The sequence below is a fragment of the Myxine glutinosa genome, chromosome 4 (assembly GCF_964187855.1).
Source record: "Myxine glutinosa chromosome 4, kmMyxGlut1.1, whole genome shotgun sequence".
NCBI lineage: Eukaryota > Metazoa > Chordata > Myxini > Myxiniformes > Myxinidae > Myxine > Myxine glutinosa.
Window position 1 is genome coordinate 84,150,395 of NC_136264.1, and position 8,769 is coordinate 84,159,163.

Below are 8,769 nucleotides of genomic sequence, written 5' to 3' on the forward strand. Positions count from 1 at the left end.
ACACAAGTGCAAAAAGTGTTTTTTCAACACTATCACAAGTGCAAAAAGTGTTTTTTCCACACTAATACAAGTGCAAAAGTGGTTTCCTGCACCAACACAAGTGCGAAAAGTGGTTTTTCAACTCTAACACAAGTGCGAAAAGTGGTTTTTCAACACTAACACAAGTGCGAAAAGTGGTTTTTCCACACTAATACAAGTGCAAAAGTGGTTTCCTGCACCAACACAAGTGCGAAAGGTCGTTTTTCAACACTAACACAAGTGCAAAAAGTGTTTTTTCCACACTAATACAAGTGCAAAAGTGGTTTCCTGCACCAACACAAGTGCGAAAAGTGGTTGTTCAACACGAACACAAGTGCGAAAAGTGGTTTTTCAACACGAACACAAGTGCAAAAAGCGTTTTTTCCACACTAATACAAGTGCAAAAGTGGTTTCCTGCACCAACACAAGTGCGAAAAGTGGTTGTTCAACACGAACACAAGTGCGAAAAGTGGTTTTTCAACACTAACACAAGTGCGAAAAGTGGTTTTTCCACACTATCACAGGTACAAAAAGTGGTTTTTCCACACTAATACAAGTGCAAAACTGGTTTCCTGCACCAACACAAGTGCAAAAAGTGTTTTTCCACACGAATACAAGTGCAAAAGTGGTTTCCTGCACCAACACAAGTGCGAAAAGTGGTTTTTCAACACTAACACAAGTGCGAAAAGTGGTTTTTCAACACTAACACAAGTGCGAAAGGTGGTTTTTCAACACTAATACAAGTACAAAAGTGGTTTTCTGCACCAACACAAGTGCGAAAAGTGGTTTTTCAACACTAACACAAGTGCAAAAAGTGGTTTTTCCACACTAATACAAGTGCAAAAAGTGTTTTTTCCACACTAATACAAGTGCAAAAGTGGTTTTTCAACACTAACACAAGTGCGAAAAGTGGTTTTTCAACACTAACACAAGTGCAAAAAGTGGTTTTTCCACACTAATACAAGTGCAAAAGTGGTTTCCTGCACCAACACAAGTGCGAAAAGTGGTTTTTCAACACTAACACAAGTGCGACAAGTGGTTTTTCAACACTAACACAAGTGCAAAAAGTGTTTTTTCAACACTATCACAAGTGCAAAAAGTGTTTTTTCCACACTAATACAAGTGCAAAAGTGGTTTCCTGCACCAACACATGTGCGAAAAGTGGTTTTTCAACACTAACACAAGTGCGAAAAGTGGTTTTTCAACACTAACACAAGTGCAAAAAGTGGTTTTTCAACTCTAACACAAGTGCGAAAAGTGGTTTTTCAACACTAACACAAGTGCGAAAAGTGGTTTTTCCACACTAATACAAGTGCAAAAGTGGTTTCCTGCACCAACACATGTGCAAAAGGTCGTTTTTCAACACTAACACAAGTGCGAAAAGTGGTTTTTCCACACCAATACAAGTGCAAAAAGTGTTTTTTCCACACTAATACAAGTGTAAAAGTGGTTTTTCAACACTAACACAAGTGCGAAAAGTGGTTTTTCAACACTAATACAAGTGCAAAAGTGGTTTCCTGCACCAACACAAGTGCGAAAAGTGGTTTTTCAACACTAACACAAGTGCGAAAAGTGGTTTTTCAACACTATCACAAGTCCAAAAAGTGTTTTTCCACACTAATACAAGTGCAAAAGTGGTTTCCTGCACCAACACAAGTGCAAAAGTGGTTTCCTGCACCAACACAAGTGCGAAAAGTGGTTTTTCAACACTAACACAAGTGCGAAAAGTGGTTTTTCAACACTAATACAAGTGCAAAAGTGGTTTCCTCCACCAACACAAGTGCGAAAAGTGGGTTTTCAACACTAACACAAGTGCAAAAAGTAGTTTCCTGCACCAACACATGTGCGAAAAGTGGTTTCCCACAGCGAAAGGTGGTTTTTCAACACTAACACAAGTGCAAAAAGTGGTTTTTCAACACTAACACAAGTGCGAAAATTGGTTTCCTACACAAACACAAGTCAGGATGAGTTGACACGAGCGAAAATGCACAAGTGCACAAGTGCACAAGTGCACAAATGCACAAGTTGACAAGTGCGAAAATTGGTTTCCTACACCAACACAAGTGCGAAAAGTGGTTTTTCAACAGTAACACAAGTGCGAAAAGTGGTTTCCTACACCAACACAAGTGCGAAAAGTGGTTTCCTACACCAACACAAGTGCGAAAATTGGTTTCCTACACCAACACAAGTGCGAAAATTGGTTTTTCAACACCAACACAAGTGCGAAAAGTGGGTTTTCAACACTAACACAAGTGCGAAAAGTGGTTTCCTGCACCAACACATGTGCGAAAAGTGGTGTTTCAACACTAACACAAGTGCGAAAAGTGGTTTCCTACATCAACACAAGTGCGAAAATTGGTTTCCTACACCAACACAAGTGCGAAAATTGGTTTTTCAACACTAACACAAGTGAGAAAAGTGGTTTCCTGCCCCAACACATGTGCGAAAAGTGGTTTCCTACACCAACACAAGTGCGAAAAGTGGTTTTTCCACACTAATACAAGTGCGAAAAGTGGTTTCCTACACCAACACAAGTGCGAAAAGTGGTTTTTCAACACGAACACAAGTGCGAAAAGTGGGTTTTTTCCACACTAATACAAGTGCAAAAATTGGTTTCCTCCACCAACACAAGTGCGAAAAGTGGTTTTTCAACAATAACACAAGTGCGAAAAGTAGTTTCCTACACCAACACAAGTGCAAAAAGTGGTTTTTCATCACTAACACAAGTGCGAAAAGTGGTTTCCTCCACCAACACAAGTGCGAAAAGTGGGTTTTCAACAATAACACAAGAACGAAAAGGTGTTTCCTACACCAACACAAGTGCGAAAAGTGGTTTTTCAACACTAACACGAGTGCGAAAAGTGGTTTCCTCCACCAACACAAGTGCGAAAAGTGGGTTTTCAACACTACCACAAGTGTGAAAAGTGGTTTTTCAACACTAACACAAGTGCAAAAAGCGGTTTTCCCACACTAATAGAAGTGTGAAAAGTAGTTTCCAACACCAACACATGTGCGAAAAGTGGTTTTTCAACACTAACACAAGTGCAAAAAGTGGTTTCCTACACAAACACAAGTGCGTTAAGTGGTTTTTCAACACTAACACAAGTGCGAAAAGTGGTTTCCTACACCAACACAAGTGCGTTAAGTGGTTTTTCAACACTAACACAAGTGCGAAAAGTGGTTTCCTCCACCAACACAAGTGCAAAAAGTGGTTTTTCAACACGAACACAAGTGTGAAAAGTGGTTTCCTACACCAACACAAGTGCGAAAAGTGGTTTTTCAACACTAACACAAGTGCGAAAAGTGGTTTCCTCCACCAACACAAGTGCAAAAAGTGGTTTTTCAACACTAACACAAGTGCGAAAAGTAGTTTCCTACACGAACACAAGTGCGAAAAGTGAGTTTTCAACAATAACACAAGAACGAAAAGGTGTTTCCTACACCAACACAAGTGCGAAAAGTGGTTTTTCAACACTAACACAAGTGCGAAAAGTGGTATCCTCCACCAACACAAGTGCGAAAAGTGGGTTTTCAACACTACCACAAGTGCGAAAAGTGGTTTCCTGCACCAACACATGTGCGAAAAGTGGTTTTTCAACACTAACACGAGTGCGAAAAGTGGTTTCCTACACCAACACAAGTGCGAAAAGTGGTTTCCTACACCAACACAAGTGCGAAAATTGGTTTCCTACACCAACACAGGTGCGAAAATTGGTTTTTCAACACCAACACAAGTGCGAAAAGTGGGTTTTCAACACTATCACAAGTGCGAAAAGTAGTTTCCTGCACCAACACATGTGCAAAAAGTGGTTTTTCAACACTAACACAAGTGCGAAAATTGGTTTCCGACACCAACACAAGTGCAAAAATTGGTTTTTCAACACTAACACAAGTGTAAAAAGTGGTTTCCTCCACCAACACAAGTGCGAAAAGTGGGTTTTGAACACTAACACAAGTGCGAAAAGTAGTTTCCTGCACCAACACACGTGCGAAAAGTGGTTTCCCACAGCGAAAAGTGGTTTTTCAACACTAACACAAGTGCGAAAAGTGGTTTCCTGCACCAACACAAGTGCGAAAAGTGGTTTCCTGCACCAACTCATGTGCGAAAAGGGGTTTTTCAACACTAACACAAGTGCGAAAAGTGGTTTCCTACACCAACACAAGTGCGAAAAGTGGTTTCCTACACCAACACAAGTGCGAAAATTGGTTTCCTACACCAACACAAGTGCGAAAATTGGTTTTTCAACACCAACACAAGTGCGAAAAGTGGGTTTTCAACACTAACACAAGTGCGAAAAGTAGTTTCCTGCACCAACACATGTGCCAAAAGTGGTTTTTCAACACTAACACAAGTGCGAAAAGTGGTTTCCTACACAAACACAAGTGAGGATGAGTTGACACGTGCGAAAATGCACAAGTGCACAAGTGCACAAGTGCACAAATGCACAAGTTGACAAGTGCACAAGTTGACAAGTGCGAAAATTGGTTTCCTACACCAACACAAGTGCGAAAATTGGTTTTTCAACACGAACACAAGTGTGAAAAGTGGTTTCCTCCACCAACACCAGTGCGAAAAGTGGGTTTTCAACACTATGACAAGTGCGAAAAGTAGTTTCCTGCACCAACACATGTGTGAAAAGTGGTTTTTCAACACTAACACAAGTGCGAAAATTGGTTTCCTACACCAACACAAGTGCGAAAATTAGTTTTTCAACACTAACACAAGTGTGAAAAGTGGTTTCCTCCACCAACACAAGTGCGAAAAGTGGGTTTTCAACACTAACACAAGTGCGAAAAGTAGTTTCCTGCACCAACACATATGCGAAAAGTGGTTTACCACAGCGAAAAGTGGTTTTTCAACACTAACACAAGTGCGAAAAGTGGTTTCCTACACCGACGCAAGTGCGAAAAGTGGTTTCCTGCACCAACACATGTGCAAAAAGTGGTTTTTCAACATTAACACAAGTGCAAAAAGTGGTTTCCTACACCAACACAAGTGCGAAAAGTGGTTTCCTACACCAACACAAGTGCGAAAATTGGTTTCCTACACCAACACAAGTGCGAAAATTGGTTTTTCAACACCAACACAGGTGCGAAAAGTGGTTTTTCAACACTAACACAAGTGCGAAAAGTGGTTTCCTACACCAACACAAGTGCGAAAAGTAGTTTCCTGCACCAACACTTGTGCGAAAAGTGGTTTTTCAACACGAACACAAGTGCGAAAAGTGGTTCCCTACACAAACACAGGTGAGGATGAGTTGACAAGTGCGAAAATGCACAAGTGCACAAGTGCACAAGTGCACAAATGCACAAGTTGACAAGTGCACAAGTTGACAAGTGCGAAAATTGGTTTCCTACACCAACACAAGTGCGAAAATTGGTTTTTCAACACTAACACAAGTGTGAAAAGTGGTTTCCTCCACCAACACAAGTGCGAAAAGTGGGTTTTCAACACTAACACAAGTGCAAAAAGTAGTTTCCTGCACCAACACATGTGCGAAAAGTGGTTTCCCACAGCGAAAGGTGGTTTTTCAACACTAACACAAGTGCGAAAAGTGGTTTTTCCACACTAATACAAGTGCAAAAGTAGTTTCCTGCACCAACACATGTGCGAAAAGTGGTTTTTCAACACTAACACAAGTGCGATAAGTGGTTTCCTACACAAACACAAGTCAGGATGAGTTGACATGAGCGAAAATGCACAAGTGCACAAACGCACAAGTTGACAAGTGCGAAAATTGGTTTCCTACACCAACACAAGTGCGAAAATTGGTTTTTCAACACGAACACAAGTGTGAAAAGTGGTTTCCTCCACCAACACCAGTGCGAAAAGTGGGTTTTCAACACTATGACAAGTGTGAAAAGTAGTTTCCTGCACCAACACATGTGCGAAAAGTGGTTTTTCAACACTAACACAAGTGCGAAAATTGGTTTCCTACACCAACACAAGTGCGAAAATTGGTTTTTCAACACTAACACAAGTGTGAAAAGTGGTTTCCTCCACCAACACAAGTGCGAAAAGTGGGTTTTCAACACTAACACAAGTGCGAAAAGTAGTTTTCCTGCACCAACACATGTGCGAAAAGTGGTTTCCCACAGTGAAAAGTGGTTTTTCAACACCAACACAAGTGCGAAAAGTGGTTTCCTACACCGACACAAGTGCGAAAAGTGGTTTCCTGCACCAACACATGTGCGAAAAGTGGTTTTTCAACACAAACACAAGTGCGAAAAGTGGTTTCCTACACCAACACAAGTGCGAAAAGTGGTTTCCTACACCAACACAAGTGCGAAAATTGGTTTCCTACACCAACACAAGTGCGAAAATTGGTTTTTCAACACCAACACAGGTGCGAAAAATGGTTTTTCAACACTAACACAAGTGCGAAAAGTGGTTTCCTACAACAACACAAGTGCGAAAAGTAGTTTCCTGCACCAACACATGTGCGAAAAGTGGTTTCTCAACACTAACACAAGTGCAAAAAGTGGTTCCCTACACAAACACAAGTGAGGATGAGTTGACACGTGCGAAAATGCACAAGTGCACAAGTGCACAAGTGCACAAATGCACAAGTTGATAAGTGCACAAGTTGACAAGTGCGAAAATTGGTTTCCTACACCAACACAAGTGCGAAAATTGGTTTTTCAACACTAACACAAGTGTGAAAAGTGGTTTCCTCCACCAACACAAGTGCGAAAAGTGGGTTTTCAACACTAACACAAGTGCAAAAAGTAGTTTCCTGCACCAACACATGTGCGAAAAGTGGTTTCCCACAGCGAAAGGTGGTTTTTCAACACTAACACAAGTGCGAAAAGTGGTTTTTCCTACACCAACACTTGTGCGAAAAGTGGTTTCCTACACCAACACAAGTGTGAAAAGTTGTTTCCGACACCAACACAAGTGCGAAAAGTGGATTTTCAACACTAACACAAGTGCGAAAAGTGGTTTTTCCACACTAATACAAGTGCAAAAATTGGTTTCCTCCACAACCACAATTGCGAAAAGTGGTTTTTCAACAATAACACAAGTGCGAAAAGTAGTTTCCTGCACCAACACATGTGCGAAAAGTGGTTTCCCACAGGGAAAAGTGGTTTTTCAACACTAACACAAGTGCGAAAAGTAGTTTTTCCTACACCAACACTTGTGCGAAAAGTGGTTTCCTGCACCAACACAAGTGCGAAAAGTGGTTTTTCAACACTAACACAAGTGCGAAAAGTGGTTTTTCAACACTAACACAAGTGCGAAAAGTGGTTTTTCCACAATAATACAAGTGCAAAAGTGGTTTCCTGCACCAACACAAGTGGGAAAAGTGGTTTTTCAACACTAACACAAGTGCGAAAAGTGGTTTTTCCACACTAATACAAGTGCAAAAGTGGTTTCCTGCACCAACACAAGTGCGAAAAGTGGTTTTTCCACACTAATACAAGTGCAAAAAGTGTTTTTTCCACACTAATACAAGTGCAAAAGTGATTTTTCAACACGAACACAAGTGCGAAAAGTGTTTTTTCAACACTAACACAAGTGCAAAAAGTGTTTTTTCCACACTAATACAAGTGCAAAAGTGGTTTCCTGCACCAACACAAGTGCGAAAAGTGGTTTTTCAACACTAACACAAGTGCGAAAAGTGGTTTTTCAACACTATCACAAGTGCAAAAAGTGTTTTTGTCCACACTAATACAAGTGCAAAAGTGGTTTCCTGCACCAACACAAGTGCGAAAAGTGGTTTTTCAACACTAACACAAGTGCGAAAAGTGGTTTTTCAAAACTAACACAAGTGCGAAAGTAGTTTCCTGCACCAACACATGTGCGAAAAGTGGTTTTTCAACACTAACACAAGTGCAAAAAGTGGTTTCCTACACAAACACAAGTCAGGATGAGTTGACATGAGCGAAAATGCACAAGTGCACAAATGCACAAGTTGACAAGTGCGAAAATTGGTTTCCTACACCAACACAAGTGCGAAAATTGGTTTTTCAACACGAACACAAGTGTGAAAAGTGGTTTCCTCCACCAACACCAGTGCGAAAAGTGGGTTTTCAACACTATGACAAGTGTGAAAAGTAGTTTCCTGCACCAACACATGTGCGAAAAGTGGTTTTTCAACACTAACACAAGTGCGAAAATTGGTTTCCTACACCAACACAAGTGCGAAAATTGGTTTTTCAACACTAAAACAAGTGTGAAAAGTGGTTTCCTCCACCAACACAAGTGCGAAAAGTGGGTTTTCAACAGTAACACAAGTGCGAAAAGTAGTTTTCCTGCACCAACACATGTGCGAAAAGTGGTTTCCCACAGTGAAAAGTGGTTTTTCAACACCAACACAAGTGCGAAAAGTGGTTTCCTACACCGACACAAGTGCGAAAAGTGGTTTCCTGCACCAACACATGTGCGAAAAGTGGTTTTTCAACACTAACACAAGTGCGAAAAGTGGTTTCCTACACCAACACAAGTGCGAAAAGTGGTTTCCTACACCAACACAAGTGCGAAAATTGGTTTCCTACACCAACACAAGTGCGAAAATTGGTTTTTCAACACCAACACAGGTGCGAAAAATGGTTTTTCAACACTAACAAAAGTGCGAAAAGTGGTTTCCTACAACAACACAAGTGCGAAAAGTAGTTTCCTGCACCAACACATGTGCGAAAAGTGGTTTTTCAACACTAACACAAGTGCAAAAAGTGGTTCCCTACACAAACACAAGTGAGGATGAGTTGACACGTGCGAAAATGCACAAGTGCACAAGTGCACAAGTG